Here is a 22,137-nt window from a genome sequence, read left to right as displayed (position 1 = left end):
AAATTCCACCAGCGAGTTATTTCCTCAAGGCACAGCTCTTCCTCCTCCCCAGAATCGATCCAGGCAGCGAGGGCCGCATCCCGCCCGGCGCTGCCTCTCCCGCGCGGGCAGAGGAGGCGTCGAGGCGGGGGATGCCAGGCCCCGCAGATTCCTGCTGACACCTGCCAGCACTGAGCGCTTAATTATTAATTGCGTTTCCAGTAGCAATTGTTGCTCGTGCCGATGGAGTTGGAGGAGACATCACAAGCAATTAGCGGACCCTCGGCTGGCGCTGGGCCGGTACCTGCTTAATGCTCCGCTCACGTCCTCCGCGCGCTGCGGCACCGGGAAGGAGGAACCGCTTCCATCTCTGCTCGGAGCCGCCACGTGCCCGTCTGTGCATGGTGGGCATGGGCAACAGTGCTGCCACCAGCCAGGGGCCTGCCGTGGCGCTGGCAGTGTCCCCTCCTGCAGCCGTGTGGAGGGGACATGTGGGACATTGGCTGCTGGACATCCGTGTGCCACCGATGGCCATCCCTTGGAGGCACCAGGGATGGTGCCATGAGCAGGAGAGGTGGGAGCTGTGCCAGAGGAGCCAGCCCCGAACACAGTCCCGAGCAGAGCGATCTCAGGGCCAACCTCACTTCTGCCATGGCTCAGGTGGTCAATCAAATTAATTTTTATCATAACCAAAGTGACTGGTCAGTGGAGTCCAAGTGGGCTTTTCCTACTCATTGAAACCATTCCATAGCTCAATTTTGGGAGCTTATTTTCCACTTCATTGAGTGCCATGTTACTGCAAATGAATATATTCCTTGCTTGGTGTGATGGAAAATACAGCTGTAAATGCTTTCTGCTTCATTTGGGTAAAGAGCTCCAGATAGGACTAAGTATAAAGAGAATTTAAATGCTCGACTTCATTTAAAAAGTTGTTTCCCATTCTCTTTCTTCCTGAAAATACAAGGCTGCTAGTGGAGAGAGCAAAAGAAGGCTTTAAATTTACATCAGTGTCATGCTAACCCAGATCCCTCCCCACCCGTGACTGATGGCACACGTCTGCCAGGAGCTTCAGTTCCGGAGGTTCAGAGGAGTGCGAAGATGAAGGCAGAGGATGGGATGCTCAGTGCTGAAGCCCAGGGCCATGCCATGCCCATCTGTTTACCTCTATGACTACCTCTGTGATTCCTTTCAGGCGGTTGTAGAGAGCAACATGGTGCCTCCTGAGCTTCCTTTTCTCCAGGATAACCACACCCAGCTCCCTCAGCCACAAGGATTGTCCTACAAGCCCTTATCCAGCTCTGCTGCCCTCCTCTGAACACATTTCAGCACTTCAACATCTTTCTTGTAGGGACCCAAAACTGAACACAGGATTTGAGGTGCCTCAGCAGTGCCAAATACAGGAATGAAGTGCTGCCTCTTCCCACAGCCATAAGCACTCCTGGCTTGGCCTTCCTGGATCCCTCTCCAAGCTGCCCAGCAGCCTAGCAGACTCCCTGGTATCTCCCCAGGCCAAAGAAGGGAGAGGATCCTCCTTCTCCAGCTGGGAGTGGCAAAGTCACCAAGAGCAATCTGATGTCATGCAAAATCTGAACAGATTTCTCCCCTGGAAGGGCCACTACAGCCCAGAGAGACACCTCAACAGGTCTTGGGAATCTCGAGCCTTCCAAATCCCACGGAGCCAGGATGTCAGGTTGTGCTCTACTCGACACCGGGAAAGTGAGGGGAGACTTCCATCTCTGCTAAATCCAATTTTAACCCAGGAGCAAATACATTCTAGGTTCCCAGGGTTTATCCAGAGACCAGTCATCTCAGCAGGGCTGTGGCAGAGCAGGTGGGATGAGTGATAGGCAGCAGGATTACAGCTGACTGCAGGATAAACAGGGTTCACTTCAATCACAAAATAACCACCTATCGCACGTTTGCTAAATTTCAAACTGCAGCTTCTTACCCCCCAAAGATTTATGTGGAATTGGTGGGAATGAGTTCCATGTAAGATTCATAGAAATAACTGAAGTTAATGCAACCTTCCATTTGAGTGGAGAAGCCAGGAGCAAAGGGACATCTGTGGCTCTCTTACCTCTAACAAGCCACTTCTCACAGACCAGTCAAACCAAAGGGACTCGACAACACTATGGATAGTAAGAAAGAGCCACAACAGCCTCATGTCAAAGACTTCCCTTCCATTTCTCCTCCTCTGATCATGAAGTTCATCACTCTGTTTTCCAGCAGAATTTTAGGCACTTTTTGAAGGTATTAAATGGCACAATTTCAATCTCCAAGGTATGGGGACAAGTCTGATGTGCAAGGGCAGGACAGAGAACCTCCCACCTATCACCAACCCCATAGAGTGGCTGCCTTGGTCACCCCAAGACATGTGGCCTGGAGGGTCTCTGACCAGCCTGGCACTCCCACATTATCCAGCTGGAATCCCACCACCCACTATGCCACAACCTTCCCTTGCATCTATCACCGCTTCAACAGCTGGCAGCATGTGTGAACAATGACCACCCAAAATCTGGATGAAGTACAACGTGATATAATTATCACCCTAATGGTATTTCAAGACTATCACCACCGTCTGGAAGTAAACTTCAGCTGGGTGAGTTTAATAAGCATATCTAATGTAATATTTGCAGGGAAGGGCAGGCTGGCTTTAGGAAGGATTAGGGTAGCTTTGCAGCTTTGCGTAGCTTTACATGGGATATTTAACATGCAACAGATAAAGCAGGATGAGCCCGTGATAGCTGTAAAGCCCAGTCGTGGCAGCAGCCTGTAATGCTCTCTCCCATCTCCTGGTAAGTAGGAGATTACATGCTCAGAGTCTGGTTGCCTCCACGTTGGTGGCAGCCAGCAGGGTCCCCATCCTCTTGGTCATGGCCAGACACTGTGTCATCTCCCAGGCAGACAGCTGAAACCTGCTGAAGGCATTGCATCGTTCTCCACCAGTCCTCAGCAGGCTCCAGATCTGCAGATCCGGCCTCCTCCCTCACCTTCGCCCGCTCTCTGGATGGAAAAGGATCCCAGAGGGGCCTGGGATTGGCTTAGCTGGGCTCACAGGAGCCCAGCTCTGGGTGCACCAGCTCCACACGGTGTGGTGAATCCATATGCCCTCTCCACTCGGTGCCTTCTCCAGGCCAGGAGCCTTCACCAGCTCTGACTCAATGGCTGGGACCCCCAGAAGCAGCCAGGCACCTCAAGTCCTGTGTTCCCTCCAGGGTGAGCTGGTGCCCAGGGAGCAGCGGGCAAGGATCACCAGGGATTTTCAGCTGGTCCTGCTGACTCACGCGCCTGAAATGTGGATGAAAATTAAACTTTATAATTTTAATGAAGATTTGTAGGGAATGGGTATGTTTATTTATAGTGTTGTGGACGCATGTCGGGACTTATTGCTTTTTAACGGACATGCGTACTTTTGAGAATTTTTGAATTTTACAATATTTTTATTAATTTTTATATGCATAGAATTTTATAATAGGTTAATGCATAATTATTTTGTTGATTTTATATTATACTTATAGCTAGTTATACTTGTACTTAGTTTTTGTCAGAAAGTACAGAAAGGACTTTTGGGTCACTCTGTCCTGTCTGTTTCAAGGTCTGAGGAGTCTTTCTTATCTTTTATTTTTTAGTGTGGAAATTTGCATATTTAGCAAGCTCAAAGTAGCACATTTTACCTAAATCTAAATAAATTTCTACCCTGTTAAATTTTCACTCTGTCTCATGTCTACAGAGATGGAAATCACAGGGAGGGCAGGCAGCTGCACAACAGCTCAGGGGATCTGCTGCACATGTCCAAGCCCTGAAACACCCATCCACAGGGTGCCAGGAAGTGATGGTTTTATTCAGGTTTAGAGACCTTCCCAAGTCTAACAGATATCCAACATTATTCTTTATGAAGGATTAAAAAACAGAAAAGAGCTTTTGGCAAGTCTCAAATTCCAGAGTGGTTATCCAAAGCAGAAGGTGCCTGTCAGCACCTGAGAGCCCAGACTGCCCTGGGGCCAGCCAGGCCTTAGGTAATATCCTATATAAAGCTTCTGCCTCCACATGCTGCCCCTTGGAAATGCTGCCTTACTGCCTTGAGATGCATCAGGTTTTTCTCAGCTTTGAACCACCAGGTCACCTTGTTGTTAATTAATGCGCTGCTAAAATTATGTTTGGGGGCTACTAAGGTTTATTGGGTAGAAAATTATTTCAAACACAGAGAGCAGGCAGTAAAGACTGGAAATATGTTTTCAAGTATAAAGCTAATTGCTACAGGGAATCCCTCTGGGATCCATTTGGAGCCCTTGCTTTTTTATCTCCTTCCTCCGTTAACGACCTGGCCAAGGTTTGTAGAACAGCAAATGCACAAGTGATTGCTGGTGGAATGGTGCCCTGCACGCTGGCAGCTGGCACGGGGGGGATCCACAAGTCTCCACAGTGGTCCTCAGCCACGTGCCCTGTCACAGCAGAGCAGGGCAGCCTGGTAACCAGAGAATCAAGGAATTGTTAACGTTGGGAAAGACCTTTAAGCACTGCCAAACCCACCAAGTGCCCATCCACCCATTTTCTGAACACTTCCAAGAATGATGACTCACCACATTGCTGCTCCAACGCTCAACCATTCTTTCAGCGAAAAAATTCTTTTCCAATAGCCAATCTAAATCTTCCCTAGGGCAACTTGAAGACATCTCCTTTTGTTCTGTCACTTGTTACCATGGTGGCAACCTTGGTAGATCCAGCTCTCAGCTGTAGGGCTGCGTGTCACCCTTCTGTTCTCTGGATGACTTCAGTGAGCCACAGGAGAAGCCCATCCCACCCTCCTGCTGACATGGGTGTTTCTGGAGAGGAACCCCAAGAAAGGGATTTGCTGCTCCCAGGAAAGCCTTGTGCAAGTCCCACGGACACACCAACTACACTCAAAGTCATTATAAAGCAAAACTGTCCAGGTGCAGCCTGGAAAGCGAGACTGGCCTAAGGCCAGACTTGTGACCAAGGACTTTGCTTCAACATCCCAGAGACCCCAAAGTGCCTGTTTGTCCGAGAAAGGATGTCCTGCCTGATATCCTGCAGGCCTCCAGCCATCCCAGTAAGCAGGAGTGAGTCCTCGTTTCCAGGAAGGGGTCCACTCCTCACAGGTGTATGCAAAGTAAAATAAAAATGCCATAACTTCCCAGGCCAGCCTCAGACACAGCTGGATCAGGAAGGGCCAAGAGGAGTTACCTTGCTGAGCATCTCATGAGGGTGCTGAGAGGTAGGGGCTCCCTGGCTCCCAAACCCCAAGGTCAGGCCCTGCTGCCCTGGCCCAGGCAGGGACACTGCACGCTGCTGCCTGGAGAAGCATTTGCACAAGCCTAAGTGCCTTTCTGGACCACAGCCCACATGGACTGAGGGGGCTTGAGTGGCACACACAGCACTTTTGCTCTTTAGTTTTATTATTTTTGGGGGTTTTTGTTTTTTGGTTGGTTTTTGGGGTTTTTTTGTTTTTGTTTTTGGTTTGGTTTGGTTTTTTGTTTTGTTCTGGGTTTTTTGGGGTTGTTTTGGTTTGGTTTGGTTTTTGGCTTTTAGTTTTTTCCCTGATGGTGCCCTCTGAAATATAAATAAGTGCACAGTGGTGACCCAGACAGGTGTCTGACCTGGACACACCCAGCACAGTTTTATTCATAAAACCATCTCGTTCCCCACTCAGTTTGCTGATGGGGGAACACACTGAACTGCCATACTTGCTATGTTCAGCCACTACTTTTCTCTACTTAATTTTGCTTCCTAGAAGAAGCATCTCTCCCTCTAACTGCCCCTTACCCCTTACCTCTGAGGCCACACGAAGCTTCAATACAAGCCAAGCATCAGGATCCTGATCCCAGTCTGGGTTTGGAGGGTCTGGACAGCAGCAGGGCCACCAAGGAATGTGAGTCTGCTCACTCATCACCCGGAGACTTTGCTGGTCCAAGTCTGTCACAGCCACAAGCCAGGCAGGGCGGGCTGGAATCACCCAGAAATTGGGACTTGCTGGTGCTCCCTCTTCCCCTAGGGAAGCAGCTGCCCTGGGAGCATGACAGCAGCCAGCAGTGCTGTGGAGGAGATGCTCCATCTCCCATTGAGTTGGCCAGCACAGAGAAATTAAAATAGTGCCGTGCTGCCCGAAACCACCCACTCTCTAGAATTTCCCCTTCCAGAATATACTAACAGAAAAAAACCAATTAACAGCAAGAAACACCCCCTTTAAAAAAAAAAAAAAAAAAAAAAAAGCCATTTGTGGTTAAGGAGGCTGTGTCCAGCAATCATGGAATCATGGCCAGGCTCTGGCTGTCATTCCTGACTCAATCCTTGCTATAACTGGAATACAAAACCAAATAATTTCATCGCCGCTGGATTTTATTTCACTTCCTGCTCCCATGGCTGTGTCTCCTGCCTGGACCAAAGGCCTGTGAGGTAGGAACTGGTACTCCCCAAGAGAATCTCCTATTGCTGGTGTGGCCAGCCTCCACTTGGGTTGTCCTGTGCAGGGCCAGGAGTTGGACTCAATGATCCTGATGGGTCCCTTCCGGCTCGGGATATTCTGTGATTCTATGACTCTGTGGCAGGGATGCTTCTGTTGTTAGTAGCCAAGTGAGGCACAACACACACTTGAAAGCAAAACACAGTTCCAAGACGTGTTCCCACAGTTCCAAGACTGTGCCCAGTCAGCATCACCTCACTGTGCAATTAGTGTGGGGTCAGAAACCTTTCCTTTATCCGAGCCCTGAGCGTGGAGCTGGTGCTTGCAGGCTGCCCGACCCTGTGGTTCAAACAGCTCGGTCCCTGCCTTGGCTGCAGGTGCAGATCCTGCCCCGCTTTGTTCCCGCAGCTTTGTAGGTGCCGGATTTCCACACCCTGGTCTCTTGATCACCGGCCTTGCACCGAGGCCCCCTGCCCCGTGTGTGTGATGAACTCTGCCGGCGTTCAGGAGCACGCAGAGCCAGGAGCCTTCTGCCTCCCCGGCTGCCGGAGCGCTGCTCGGGCAGGGAGATGTGCTGGTGCACAGCCCGGGGTCAGCAGCACACCGATGGATCAGAGGGCGCTTTCAAGTGCGAGTCTGTCGGAATCTGTGCTATTGATGATCCTGAGATTGTAGAAAGTCTCTGTCTTTCTGCCCCACTGCCAAAGCAGAAGCCATAATTGGTCTGTGCTGGTTTCAAGGTTGTTTATTCTGTTTATCTCTAACATGTTCTGCTGCCCTGCCGCAGCTCTGTCCTGCAGGGCAGCGTGTGGGGCTCTGCCCTCAGTGGGTGTTACAAACATTAAATACCACAAACTACCTGTGCTGGATTTACAATAACGTGCCAATATCTGTCACCTACGTTGGACAGTGTGTCCCCAGCCTGAACCAACAGAAAAATGCCAACACCACAGTGAAACATGGAGGGCATGAAGAAGGAGAAAAAGGACAAGGCACACCCAATTTCCTCCATCTTGTGCCCTTTGGACCCCTAATCTAGAATCCTAAAATTTTACTTTTGCACCCGTGCCACACTTAATTATTACTTATATCAAACACTCAGAGCTTGTAATTCATCCTGTAAGATTGAAAACTCTTTTCCATGGACAGAGATCACAGCCAGTGTCTCTGGGAGCTCTGTCCAGGGGGGTTCCTGACCCCTGCCAGGGTCCCAGACCTGCCAGGGCAGCCAGAGGGAAGCCCTGGATTCCCACACAAGTCCTTGGTTTAGAAAGCTGCTCAGAGGAGCAGCAGTTCACGTGTCTGTCCTGGTGCCATGTCAGGGGAGATCACAAATGAGAGAAAATTACTGCTCACGCACCAGCAGCTGGAGATATGGGCCCCCCTGCGGGCATGGGCAATCCTTTCACAACGGGAAGCCACATCCAGAGAGCTTCAGATGGAGATGGATTTGGGATCCCTGCGATGCTGATCACCTCCCCCCAGCGCAGGTGGCTGCCCCAACCTGTCTCCCTTGTCCTCGGCCAGCGAGCTCAGGCTGCCAAGGGGAATGTGGCTCAGAGTCTGCTGGCAGACGCCCCATCCTTTTCAATTATGTGCAGTCCAATTCCCATCATGAGGAAGGGAGCCAGGAGGAAATGCCACCGAAGTCAGTGGAGTCATGCTGCATAGTCTGGAGTGAGCAGGAGATGCTAAGCCTGGCCTACACACATCATCTGGGGCTCTTGTATCTGCCCCGTGCTGGCTCAACCCTCATTTAAATTTATGGCATCCGTTCCCAAACTAGCAGAATGTGTTTATAATTAATAAGAGGGACGTGAGGAGATGTGTCCTTTTTTCTTCTTTAAAGCCAAACATCAGACATCAGCCTCTGCTCCCTGTGATAAAAAGCCTGATCCAAACCTGGTCCCCAGCTGCCAGCCTAAAGCCAAACCACAGGGCCTTGACCCCAGCAAACGTTACAGCACACAGAGCTCATTTGAACTTTTCCCAGGCTAAAGCCCTAATGCTTCCTGGGCTTGGAGTCCTCAGCCTTCCCCCCAGCTTAGCTCACTCACAGAAGTGGGCACCAGTACTGCACACTCTGGGGTGCAGGCAACACACCCCAAAACTTTGGCAGCCACCAGCTCAGGGAATAGATGCTACAGGCCAAAATCCTGCTGGCCCAATTCCCACATGAGAGGAATGAGCCCCTTTTCACTGCCTGTCCTCGCCCCAGGATTAGAGCAGATCAGGATATCCAGCAGCCACCCAGGATTGCCATCCCAGCACATCTTTAAACCTGGAGACATGGCCATGCCCCAAGCTGTCAGACAAGCCCATGGGAAGCCCAAAAGCCACCACTGTCATGTGGCATGGGGAAGCAATCAAGGATGATAAAGAGCTTTGTGACTTTCCTAGCGCCCCGGAATAGCAGAGGAGTTATTTCAGAAAACTGTAAGATCTGCAGAGCCTCCAGGCACCAGCAGGAAGCCGAACAAAGCCCTGTGCTCCCTGTCGGCTGAGCAGGGAAATGTTCCCTGCCCCCAGATGTGGTTCCAGCTGTGGCCACTCTCCACCACCTGAGAGAGAGCCAGGGCCACCACCCAACCCAGGAGCCAAAGCAGGCACCAAGGGAGACGAGGATTCCTCCCTGGACGCTGCAGAGGACAGCAGACACCCTGAAGTGAGGGATTAACATACGGCAAAGACAGCACAAACAAAGATCAATCCAGTCTCGCTTCAGCACACCAGCTACCCAAGGACTCTCCCCTCTGGAAAGGCTCTGAATGAATAATCCTGCCCATGAATATTGAGAGCTATCTTGAAACAGTGGCTGTCTCTTCCCACCCACCAGTCCTTTTGAAGGCCACTCCAGAAGGATATCTTTCAAGCATCAAAAATTGCTTTTAAAATCCCATCTAAATTTATTTATGGCCAGCTTATCACACAGGGCTGCACCTTTCCTGAGCAGAGCCCTCACAAAAGCCAATGCATTAACAACTGGATGTCTTTTAAACACTACTGGGGTTACACCTAATCCCACTTACTGCAGAAAGTCTGGGATTCAGCCAAAGGATTTGTCCTGTCCTGAAGGGGGACCTTTGATAGGACCCCATCCCCCTCCTTCCTCTTGGGAGGAGCAGGGAGAGAGAGTGACTGGATATCTTAAAGCCTACTTTAATGCCAAAAAAGAGGCATTTGTAGACGTTGTGGCTGAAACACCATCAATTTTTATTTCTCCTGCACTGAGGCTATTTTGGGTTTGTCTGCCACGGAGACCAAGGCAGCAGAACTGGCCCTTGCTGCATGCAGAGGCTGATGCCAAGCAAGGAGGAGCAAACCCAGACACCTGAGATGGGAAAAGGCCCCTGCTACCCGCAGGATGGCATGGCTGCCCTTCCAGCCCATCCCACACGGATGTTCTTTAAGCTCCCCTCTGCTTTCCAAGTGATTTCCAACTCCCACTTCATCTCAGCAAGAACCATTAAGCTTCTGAGATCTCTTGGAAACCTAAATAAAAAGTCAGAGATTATCAAGAGATTTGCAGCCAGTGGTAGATGAAATGCTATCCATCCCCAGGAGTAAATGCTGAGGGGGTGGAAAACCAGTGTCAAGCCTCTGGGACCTCCTGGATATACACAGAGTGTCAGGGTGGCTGGGGACCCGGCCTCCAGAAGGACACCACAGCCAAACAGCACATCTGGGCCATCTTTAATAAGGACACAGGAATTCAGAGGGTCCTTCCACCCCAGTAAAAGTTTGGGATTTAGATGCTCAGCGATATGGTTGAAACAATTTCCTTGATCTTTTATTACCCTGGTAAATAATTTATTGGGACAGGCATTTTAAAAAATCCCATAAAAGACCTATAAAACATATTTATCACACAAAAAACCCTGCTCCTTGGCTCCAACCAACAAGCTGAAAACTTGTTTGTATACTTCACTGCACATAAACTAACCAATACCTTGTGACAGCTTTAAGCTTTTTAACAGCTCTCTCCCTGCTGCTTTTTATTTCCATTTTTCTCTCTGTGACTTCACAAGGTAAAAAAAGAAGAACCCACCACAACAGGAGAGGCTTCTGCTGTCTTCCCAGTTTTCCTGACACCTGGAAAATTTAACAAATGATGTTTCTTCTGGCTGAAAAACACAACTCAAAGCTGTGGTTATTCACAGTATGTTGGGCTGTAGGGGTTGGCAGATGTACACAGAGGGGAGGATGTGTGTGTGACTGAGGTGCCAATGGTACAGGCTCTTTGAGCCTCAGTTTCCCTCCTGAGATGAGGAGCACTTCTGTCATCTTCTGCCGGCAGAGGGCAAGGTCTGTTTTTTGTCCAAGCCTTGAATAAATGGAGAATTCAAACAAAAGGCTGAGGAATAAGCTCTCCCACCCAAAACATGCAGCAGCCACGGGCACCAAAGCTTTTTGGCATTCCTTTGGACACCAGAGGATCCAGCTGGATGAAGCCTGGCCAGCAGGATGAGAGCTCAGCCTGCTGCCAAAGTACAAAACTGGAACCCAGACCACATTGATTGCTGCAGGCAGGATTCCTGGTGCCAGGCAGTCGCACAGATGCAGAGACAGACCTTCCACAGCCCCTGCACAGTGCCCACAAAGCCAGACCTCATCCAGAACAGCCCTGCCCAGCAAAATGCCAGCAAGCACAGGAGACTGGCAAGGGCTGATGGACCTCAGGATGGTCTGAGGTGGGTTTCTCCTCTTCCCAGGAGCAAGGGGAGCTGTGGGAGCAGCAGTGAGGCCAGGCTGAGTCTGCAGCTACCCTGCTACCTCTTCCAGGTGTGCAGAGAAGTACTGGGAGGAGGGGGAGCAGAGCTCTGTGGGTTAGCAGAGCTGGCCATCAGGGCTGCCAGGGCACACAGACACCAGGCATGCACAGAGCCTGCTCCAGATGGCATCTGGCAGAGGGAGCAGCCTGGGGCACAGTGCTCCCCATGCAGGACTTGGCTCTCATCCTGGTCCTGGTTCCAACACAGGAGCAATATAATCCAGTTTAAAGCCTTTTCAGGGCTCAATTGACATTCCAGCTGTGCTTCCCCCTTCACTGGGCTTCCCCTTCTGCCTTCCCAAATCCCACATCGGGCACTTGAGCTGCAGCTGCTTTCATACCTGCATGAGCCAGAGTGCCGCTGTCCACACTGGCTGCTTCTCCATAAAGCTGCTCTCTGCCTAGACCATGCTGTCTGCAGGGAGATCAGAAAGTCAGAGCAAACTCAACCAAAGGGCTGTGTGATGAAGAACAAGCTCTGAGGTGGTCAGTGGTCAAAGTAAGGTGGGGCTGGGGTATCTGCATGCTAGGTATCACTTCTCCCCAGCTCCAGTGCCACCCTGGTACACTTCCAGGGCATGTGAGAGCTCATCCAAGCCAGGGAAGGTTCTCCAGCTGCAGTGCAAGCCAGTCTCCCGAGCAGGTTAAAGCCCAGTAGAACATCAGCTGGTCTGTGCTCGTGGAGGCTGGGATGGATGGTGTGGATTGGTGGGGCAGGGGAGCCTTTCCTATCAGACCCCCAGTGTTGTCATTTCTCTCTGACACTTCCTCCCCTTCCTGACACTTCCTCACTCCCCAGTGCTGTAACCCTGTTTCCCTGGAGTCCAGCTGGCCTGGACAGCCCCGTGCCCACCATCCCAGCTCGGCACAGGTCCCAGCAGGACACACCATCCTGGGGGAGGCCAGCAAGGGCCTGCCACCCACAGCAGCCCACAGGGATGTCAGGCTTCCCTCCTTCCTCCTCATGGGAGCTTGATCATTGCCATCAGTGGAAGAAGCAAAATGGGCACCATGAGCTGCAGCATGGATTAGATCTCTCCAAGTGTGCTGGGATGGACATACAGCTGTGGACCTGGATGGGTCCTTTTGGCCAGGGAAGACTGTGGAACAGCCTTTCCTGGGACTCCAGGTTCAACTCTGGGGTCTCTCCCACCTTCACTGAGTCACACAGCTCCTTCAGCTGCCACTTCTGAACTGATGAGCACATTAGCAGTTAAGTCCATTTGCAGATTTAAAAGTCAAACCCTGCCACAGGAAATTAAAAGATAATGCAAAGAATTATTTAAAAAAATTAATCTTTATTACTCTCCACTCCCAAGCTGCTAATAAAAAAAATGTGTTCCTCATGCAGTCTCTATAAAAACAGGTTATAAAGCAGAGGAAGAGAGGGAGGCAGATGCTTTAAAAAGGCATCTTTCATCCCTCTGCCCTGCCTGCCATAACCATCCATCTGCACCTGCATGTCAGCTCCCAGCAGTTCCCAACCCAGCCAGCCCCCTTCACCCTGCAAGGTAATTATTCCCCATTTCCATCTGGTCCCCCTTGTTCTCCCTGTTTTACATCTCCAGGAGATCAGCAATCCCAGGCCCAGGTAGCAGCCTGGAGGTGGTTTAATGGCACACCCTCCTTGCTCCAGGTATCCTGGAGCCCTGTACATAGCAGGATAAATTAGAGCTCATTACAGAAAGGGCAGGCACTTGGGAAGTAAACAATGCAGCTATTACAGATGCCAGCAACAGCTCCACAACACCAGAGCAGGGCTGATACATGCAGGGAACCATGCCTGAGAAAGAGGTCAAGGATGCTCAGCAGAAACCACTGAAGAGGCTGAGAGGGAGGTGGCAATTCCAAGAGTTTCTTCTGAAAATGCTTCTCTCTAAGGCTGTGCTCAAAGAAAGCAGCTCGGTCCTTGCTTTTCTAGCTGGAGCTTGGGCCCATGGAGTCAAACAACTTCTGTATCATCATACCAGGAACAAGTCAGCCAGGTTTTGGTAGGCCCAAGAGCCACCACAACTGAGGAAGAGCAGCCAATTTAGCACGTGATAAAGATAAAGAAGCAAGAGGCAGCAAACCCACCAGCTATGTCTGTGCTGCAGTAGAGAAGCAGCCACAGGAACAGATCTGTGTCCCACCAGCCCTCTGGCTACTCTCGGAGTGTGCCTGGCCAGGAGAAGAGCCACCACCACTGCTCCTGCCAAAGCAGTGCCCCTGGGTCTGGTACAAGCACAGCCAGGCCAGGAAGGAGCAGGGGGGTTCACAAAAAGAGAAATGAGGGACCAAGAGCTGCTGCATTGCATGACAAGCACAGCATGAAAGCTGCTCCACGCCCAGAGCTGGGGCAAAGAAGCCAGCCCCAAGCATGCCCTGATGGCTCCATGGGAACTGCAAAGGCCAACCTCCCCATCCCTCAGATGAGCAGTACAAGCACTAAGCCCACCCTCAGGCCTCCCCCAGGCAGCACACAGTGAGTTTATCCCAGGTAAGGCAGCCCACACCTTCTCCTCACTGGGGATAAAGAGAGCATCTGGCCTTTTCTGACCCCAGGAGGGGAAGATGCATCTGGAAATGAAGTGCTGGCAAGGAGCAGGCACCGGGGGTGGAGGAAGGAGACAGGCAGAACCCCAGGCAGGCTCTAACACAACGAATGAGAACCCCTGGGAGGGACCGTGCCTGCAGTGCTGCGGCAGGGACACCTGCGGTCCCCACACGGGCAGGAGCACAGGGGCACAGCACAGCACAGCGAGGTAGGATGTGGCTTTCTGAGGGGAGGTTGACTATGATTGATGGTGCTGTGCTGTGCTCTCAGTGATGTAGAAAATTAGAGAGACATCGCTTCAGATAGCGACCCATGTGAGACACTTGTTGTGTCCATCTCCTGCACGCAGGCGCCTCTCTCGGGAGCTCTCCCTCCAGCCTGCAGGCTCATTATTCAGAGTGCTCAACTGGGAAGAGCAATGCCATTTTATTCTGACTTCTTTCCTCCCCACAAAACTACTGGATTGTATTATTCTTGGGAACACATAAGGCACTGATTTCCTTGCTCGGCTGCTTGAAGGAAAGTTTGATCCTCCTCAAGTAGGAAAAAGTAGCACTTCACTTTTCCTTTCCTCTCCTCAACCAAAGCTGCCTTTATAAAATATAGGAGCCATTTTCTCAGATGGAAATAGTTTCTTTAAAACCAGTGAGTCATGCTCCACACCGAGAGGGATCTGATAGCTGGTACTCTACTAATGTAGCCTTTGCTATTGTCCTCCTGGCAGGATGGTCCCTTCTTGGCTTTCAATCCCTTTGCCATTTAACCAGTTCCTGGTTTATTGTGGCTGCTATTGTCCTTCCCCTGCTTCTCTGCCAGATGACAAAAGAGTTTTAAAATGGTCCTTAGGTGGGTTTAAAAAATCTCCACACAGGCTTCCATATGAAATGATGAAGCCAGTGGTCTGCATCAGCACAGGCTGGTGTGTCTTCAGGAGAGGTGTCACACCACAGACAGGACACCACTGGGCCCTTGACTTCAAACAGTGCTGTTCCCCATTAGTAGGCAACCAGTTTCTTTCCAGACAGGCATAGCATCTGAGCTGACATTCCTTTAGTCCCAGCGTTTCCATGTTGGTCTAGAAATGGTAGAGAGACCTCTCTGACTGCTGCCTGAAAAATCCCAAAGAGGCCTTACAGTCCTGCAGACAGTCATATTTCTTCAAACCCCCCTGGAGTTCCAGGCACCTACACCAGCCCAGGCTCCTCCACTTTGCAGGCATGGCTAGAGGAGACTGACCAAGAGGCTGGATGTGGGGACTACCACCTCTGGAAAGGGCAAGGAAATGATTGGGTTTCCTTCATGACTCCAAACTGAGTTCCTGGTTTCTCCTGCCAGCTCTCCACCTTGGGACAGCTGACTTTGCACTCATGGCAAAAGGGCAAGTTTCTTTTTTTACCTCTTGGGTATCTCATGAACGGCTCCAAATTTTCCTGCTTTGAGCCCATCACTCAAAACTTAGTGCAGGCTCCTGCACTAAGGAGCCCCTCCCAAAATGACAGCAGCTAAACACAGCCCTGCTGGTCTTCTTTGCTGAAAGGACAACGATGCCACCAGCTGCAGCCCTGCAAGCACTCTGAGCATCCCTTGGGTCACAGGGCACAGAGGGCTGGCCACAAGCAACAAACACCAAATTCAAGCCAAAGTCTGAAGCACTCAAGAAATGCCTATAGGAAGATGATTCGGAGCAAAGCATCGCTCTTCCTCCCTCCCACACATCCACCACAGACTGACCCCAGTGCCTCCCACCAATTTTCCCAGTGGTAGTTAGTCATCTGCCCTTTGGAAGTCCCTTCTGGGGGTGCAGAACAAATCCCCACACATCCCCCCTTTCTCCATCTGTTAATGGCTTCCCTCCACCCAGGCTGAGCCTCCCCCAGCCTGAGCTAATGGTAGGAAATTAGCATTAAAATGATGGTTTGCTATTAGCGGTGCCTCAGCGCCCCATCACGCTCCAGGAACACCAAATGACAGGCTGTGATTTCCCCACCGCGGTGCAGAGCAGAAGCAACAACGGCAGCCAGAAGTGCTGAAGATACCCAAGGAAAGTTTTAGGCTCATCCTCCCACCCCAGCAGCCCTTTTTGCTTCGCCATCCCCGCCGTGCTCATCCACCGCACAGGCAATCCTACAAACAGATGGCACCTGGGCAGGAAAGCAGACAAATTGGCTCTCACCTGCAGGAGCACTAAGAGCTTTCAAAGCAGACGAGCGCTCCTCGCCAAGAGCCCCGCGGGGTGGAAATGCTGCAGGAATCTGCCATCGCTCCCCTTCCTCGTGGCCCAGCAGCTCCTGCTCCCTCCTCGCCTGGTTGCAGGTGTGCAGCCGGCTCCTCATGGGAGCTGGTGGCAGGAGGAGGCTGTCTCTGTGTCCTGGACCGAATGGAAGAAGCAATTCAGGCTGAGCATCAATGGAGCGATGCTTTTTTCCATGTCAGCACAACACTTTGGTTTGGTGGGCTTGCAGCCTGGAGCGAGAGGGTTTTCGTGGGTCCCCACTGAACATCCATCTGCTTGTCGAAAAATGAGCTCAGCTCAAGCTGCCTGCTGTCTCTTCCTGCCAAAGTGGGGGTCTGCCCTCCCAGAAACCTCCCCCCCCTTGCCCAGGTAACTGTGGCAAGAGCGTGGATGGGCAGGCTCATTTCAATTTCTGCCTGCCTGCTCCTCTGAGCCCCCCTGGCTGTAAGCTCCTCTGGGCACAGGGGTGAGGGAAGCAGCTCACATACCAGCCTGCACAGAGCTCAGCAAACCCCTGCCTGTCAGCCCCCTCTGGGCACCTGAGTGACCCTGCAGTTACACAGCAGAGATGGTGAACTCCTCCTTGTAGAGCTCCACAGTGCTGGTCACCTGCAGCAGGGAAAGGGGACACAGCAAGGCTGAAATATGCAGGAGCATTTGGCTGCTTTCAGGGTATCTTATGTGGAGTTGTGCACCACTGCTGAAAAATTCCAAAGCTGTGTTTTAAGCCTCTTAAGGGGCTTGGGTCAAACTGGTGACCAGCAACAGGACCCAAAGGAACAGCAAGAAGCTGTGTCAGGTTTAGGGTGGATATTAGGAAAATGTACTTCACTCAGAGGGTGATTGGGCTCCCCAAGGCAGTGGCCGTAGCCACAAGCCTGCCAGAGCTCAAGGAGTGTTTGGACAATGCTTTCAGACACATGGTGGGATTGTTGGGGTGTCCTGTGCAGGGACAAGAGTTAGACTCAATGATCCTTGTGAATTCCCACTCGGGATATTCTATGATTCTACAAAACAATGCCCTTCCTTCTACCTCATCCTTAACTCTCTTTAAAAGTGCTTGGACCAGCAAGTATCCTCAAGCCCCAGCCTGCCCAATGCATTGTCATGGGCCTAAGAGGTGGGATGCAAAAGGCAGAGGGAAAAGAATAGTAGTAAAAAGCAGGATAACAAAACATGTCCCTTTCCCCAGCATTCCCATCAGCAGCTGAGAGGAGCAGCAAGGAGGACTCATCTGATGATGGATGAGAGAGAACTGATCCTTGGTAAGCAGAGCAGGAGCAGAAGGAAGCACAGCTCCCAAAGGCAATTCTCACACCTCCTTGGGATAAGAAAAACAACCATGAGAGGCAGCAGAAGCCCTTCTCCCTGCACATTTGGAATTCATCTCTGGCCTGGCAGGAGGGCCGCGACCCAACCACACATTTGTATATTCACTGAGCCGTACACCCAGCTCAGGCAGACTCCTGACAATTGCAGATGGGAAAGCCATTTTTCATAAAGTGAGGGTAAAAAGGGAACAAGAAAAAATAGCAAAAGAAAAAAAGGCTCAGGCATCAGACGGAAAAGATACAACAGGATCAGGGCTGAGAGAGAAGCAGTCAGATTAAATTTTTGGATCTTTAAGCACACTAAGAAGTCAATCCCCTTCCTCTGTTTTCTACTGTGGCCTGGCAGCAGCAGGTACCTTTACCCTTTTTTCCATAACCAGCTGAAGAATGAAAACTGGACCCAGAACAACAGCAAGGCTTTGCTGAACTGGCCCCTGGGGACAGATGCTGGTAGAGGGGCTGCTGCAGCAGGTGGGCACAGGCACCTTCCTGCAAGATCAGCTCCTGCTCAGAGGAGGTGAGAGCAGCCTGCAGAGAACATGAACCATTAACATGCAAGTCTGCCCCTCAGACTCAGCTTAGGCCTGGCCCTAAGAAGGACAGGGGACCCCAGGGTTCTGAAGGGACATCCCTGGTACAAGCCTGCCAGCATGGCAGAGGACCACTCTGTGCAGTGCTGCCATGGGGGCAAACATTGCAGCTTCATGGCCCCAGTTTGTTTCAGGCAGTGATGAGGGGTTTCCCTCTATCCCAGGTCACCATGCAGCCAAGAGGCAGCAGTGCCAGGGAGCCGCTGACCCAGACTGCAGGAACTGCTGCTCAGCACAGCGTGTGCTGTCCCCTGAGTAGCATGTGGGCCTGCCCTGCTCAGCACAGGAGCCAGCAGGGCCCAACACAAGCCAAGCGGAAGGGGAAGGGGAAAGGGAAGGGAGAATTACCCTCATGGAGGGAAAGACTTCACCTCTGCCAGTGACATTCTGCTGTTGTCACCGCCAGCCATAGCATCACCCTCTTGATGTGAAATCTGAGTTGACAGCGATACAGCAAAGGAGCTGAGAGGGCAGCAAACCCTCCCCAGCCCTCTTTGTAACCCCAAACCTCCCATGGCTTCCAGCCTCTGCATGGAGCACAGCCAGCACCTCATTACCAGGTTACTAAACAAGTGGATACTCCTTTTCCAGAGCCATGGAATATTATTTTCTTGCAGTTAACCATCCTTCTGGACAGCTCCAAGGAGAATTTCATTTTGGTCTCTGCTGCATCCTCTTCATTTCTGAAATGAGAAACAGATGTAGGAGCCCACAACTCCTTTGCAAAACAACACATGCAGCCACAAGCTGAAGTCACCAAAGCCTGAAGAGCTTCTGTGGTGAGAAAGTCCAGGTGCTTTCAGACTCACTGGAGGGGCATCGAGCCCCGTTGATCCCTGCTGCCCGTGGCATTTCCAGCTGATATTCATTCTCTTTGTCCCAGGAAAAAGCAAGCACTGGGCTGGGCAGCAAGGCTTGGTGAAGGTTACTGCTGAGACCTGGTAGAAATGTCATCCAGCAACACGTTTCAAGAAAGATTCATCCCCAAGCAGCCTGGCTCCATAATAAAAGTGTCAGAGCAGCTGACTTGCTTCCCCCCATTCTCACTGCATACAGATTTATCCTGTCTCAGGTCTCTCTCCCTCCATAAGCCAGCACGTGCCTTTCCTTTCAATAGGCTGGCAGTGAAACTCAGCCAGCTGAGATTGTAGGAGAAAAGGGAAAACAAGAAAGGTGAAGGCATCACAGGGGGAAAAAATGCTCAGGAGCCATGTTTTCCTCTCAGTTCTGAAATGGAGGAGGGCGACATGAGAGGTAACTTAACAAGAGAATGCTCCAAAATTATACCAGCCATTTGTTCTGAAGTTCCAAACCAATTCCCTAGCTGCCAGCCTGTATCACCTCCCTCTCAGGGAGCTCGAATCCCATTCCTGATAAAACCCATCCCAAAAGGCATAAATAGCTCCAAGCCTTCACCCTCCCAGCCAGGGAGCTCCTTCTCAGAGGCTGTGCATGCGGTGGAAACCCAGGGAGAGTGAAGAGGAGAGATGGGGCTCCCTCTGCGTCTGTGTCTCAGGGAGCACTGAGAACTAGCTTACCTTCACCACAGAGATGTGATGTTAATGCAGCACCACAGGCAGCCCGTGAGAGAGAACAGTCTGCAGGGAATTAAAAAAAAAAGACAGAGAAAGAGATATTAATGGTCCTTTGCAAACAACTAAAAATACCCATAATGGCCAGACTTTCTTTGGGATTTTTTCTTTTCTTCCCCCAGTTTATGCCCAAAGGAATGTGCCACACAAATTAAAATGATTTCCCTCCAACCTGCAAGATAGGAGCAGGCAAGGCATCCTTCAGCTGTGAGTGAAAGAGATGGAGCCTGCCTTTGTCAGGAGCACGCCAGCCCCAGGGAGGTGAGGTGGTGGGGGGCGGCAGACAGAGCTGCAGGGATCCTGCTGGTTAATTCCCATTAACTGGGACAGACAGGTCTGTGCTGGGCACCCAGCTGGGGTCCAGGGGGTGTTTCGTCAACATCAACAGCAGAAGTGAATCCTGGGCATCTCAACTGCCTTGGGGAGAGGCAGAGTAAGAGCAAAGAGCTGTGGAGCAGCTTTCCATGGAGCAGAGAAAGCCCCTACTACCACCAAGGCAGCCCTGTTAGATTTGAAGACGTACTGCAGGAGGCAGAGGCTGGGATACCTCCTGGCCCCATGGACACTGCCACCCAAGGACATTGTTTTTCTGGCCCACACCCACTCAGGTATGTGCCCTAGCACAGGTTTTCTCCTTTCAGTCAAGAGGGACAGTTTACTTCCAGCAGTGAGAGCTCACAGGTAGGAGGAAAACCAAGACCACCCCTACCAGACTATAACAGCGCTGCTTTGCTGTGTCACAGCTGTTCCTCACATCTGGAGGAACAGTGCAGACAGCACTCAGAGCCCTGCAGCTGGCCCCAGCTCCTCGGTTAGCATTCCCTGTCCTGTTAACGCCAGGCAGGAGAGAGGTCTGGCAGCCGACGTGAAGGGCCACTTCATCTCCATCACGCTCTCCTCTGCTAATGAAAATGTTTCTCCAGCGTGTCCTCGGGAAGGGTTCCTTCAGCTCCAGCCCTCGTGTGATTGAAGGCTAATCTCTGTAACTCTTGGCTGAATGGCAGCCCACGAGGAAGGTGATGTATGGTGTTTCCCTTCAACTCGACATTGATGGTGCTGGCAGAAGAAGAAAAGGCACCAGATGTTTCTGGACTGAAAGTGAACTCCTCCCAAAACTCCGAGAGGTCAGGGCAGGAACAGAGGTCTCACATGGACTGACACCCCTTTAAGTTCCAGCCTGCTTTGAAAGGCCACTTGGCTTGCCAGCATCCTCCCTCCCAGAGGCAGTCCAGCTGACAGCAGTGGCCACAGGAGGGAACAGGTCCTGCTGCCACCTCGTGGGACATGGCAGGCCTCCAGTGAACTCCCCATCATCAGTGGTCAGCGCAGGGCTCTGGGAGAGAGGCCAAGCTCTAGAGCGCAGACTTTTGGGGAGGAAAGCTTGTGACAAAGGCTCAACACTCACAGGTTCCTCTGGCTGCCTCTGAACTTAGTCACTGAAGCCTCAAGATGGGAAATTTCTTAACCTGTGGTAATGCCTTCCTTTTAAAATGCTTGGAGACCTCCTGAATAAAAAATCAGGCTTACGATCCTCTTGCTGCTCACACTCAAGGAGATACCTGGCTCCATGATACCTGGCTCCAACTTTCTCCTCTGTTCCACAGCTCTGCAAACACATTCCAGGACAACCCCACCACCTGCTGCTCTCTCCTGCTGTTTCTCCCCTCACTGGAAACACCCAATTATCTGTCATGGCACTCTGCCCTCTCTATCTGCAAAGCTTTGCAGCTTTTCTCCTCCTTTTTTGCCCTGATAAAACCACTATCAGCATTTGTTGAGGACACCCAAACACAACACTGTTTGCTTTCCCTTCTCCCCCTAGCACGGGTTGTGGGGTGTTTACCACACAAAATGCATTCCCCAACAGCTAAACCTGAAGGAGGAGAAGAAGGAGAAATTAAGAAAACAGACATGATAAAAAAGAAAAAGCTTCCAATTACAGGCAATTATTTCTACTTGATCACCCACTGTGCACTGTGCCCCAGACACAAATCACTCTTGGCAGGGTGGCACAGCTCATACCTGCACACACAGTGCTCAGGTGAGCTCACAGCCTGCTTGGTAAAGGTGTTCCAACCTATTTGGGCATTTATTTGGGCTCAACTGGCTCCAGCCTTTCTGGGGGTCTCATATACAGCAGTCAAATCAGAGGTGATGCTCTCCTCTGCTCCCACAAGCCATGGCCCAACTCCTGCAGCAGAGGCAAGGCACTTGCTTGGAGCTGAGGCCTGCCATGAGAGAATGCCCAAGGGATGTCCATCCTCATTCCCAGACTCACCTGTCCAGGTTCTCTGGCCGTTTTTCCTTCTCAGGAGGCATGACAGCCACAGGGAGCAGTTGCAGGCAGCACAGCTCTCCAGAGATGCCTTCCCCACCACGGGAGGACACGCTTTGCTCCCAGCCAGCGGGAAGGCAGAGGCACACAGCACGCTGCCACGGTGGAGGAGGCACTCAGCCAGCCACTAATGCTTCCCAGTGTCTTGGAGCAATGGGATGGATTAGCTTTTATTAGCTCTTATGAAGAGCACAGCGCTCCTGCCCTTTCCTCCTCTCACAAGGCTCACGCACAGCCTCAGATGCACTGCAAGTGAAGCAGAACCAACTTACCTACGTGCTGGCAGCCCCAAACTCCTCTTGGGTCTTGTATAACTCTTACAGATCTTAAATCTTAGGCAAGCTGGGAC

The 22,137-nt window shown here is 51.4% G+C and overlaps 2 long non-coding RNA genes across 2 annotated transcripts; both read right to left on the bottom strand.

Annotated features, from left to right (window-relative positions):
* Nucleotides 1–2,558: 2,558 nt before the first annotated feature.
* Nucleotides 2,559–4,565, bottom strand: LOC115496270 (uncharacterized). The gene is made up of 2 exons (XR_003961742.4): nt 4,301–4,565; nt 2,559–3,267 (listed from the first exon to the last, which is right to left on the bottom strand). It is a non-coding gene; the product is annotated as an uncharacterized lncRNA (long non-coding RNA).
* Nucleotides 4,566–12,449: 7,884 nt separating this feature from the next.
* LOC116808648 (uncharacterized) lies at nt 12,450–21,414 on the bottom strand. The gene is made up of 4 exons (XR_012057252.1): nt 19,400–21,414; nt 18,419–18,544; nt 15,881–16,075; nt 12,450–13,184 (listed from the first exon to the last, which is right to left on the bottom strand). It is a non-coding gene; the product is annotated as an uncharacterized lncRNA (long non-coding RNA).
* Between the last annotated feature and the right edge of the window lie 723 nt (nt 21,415–22,137).

Source organism: Taeniopygia guttata, chromosome 8 (genome assembly GCF_048771995.1).
Source record: "Taeniopygia guttata chromosome 8, bTaeGut7.mat, whole genome shotgun sequence".
NCBI classification, from domain to species: Eukaryota; Metazoa; Chordata; class Aves; order Passeriformes; family Estrildidae; genus Taeniopygia; species Taeniopygia guttata.
This window is presented reverse-complemented; position numbering and strand designations above follow the sequence as displayed.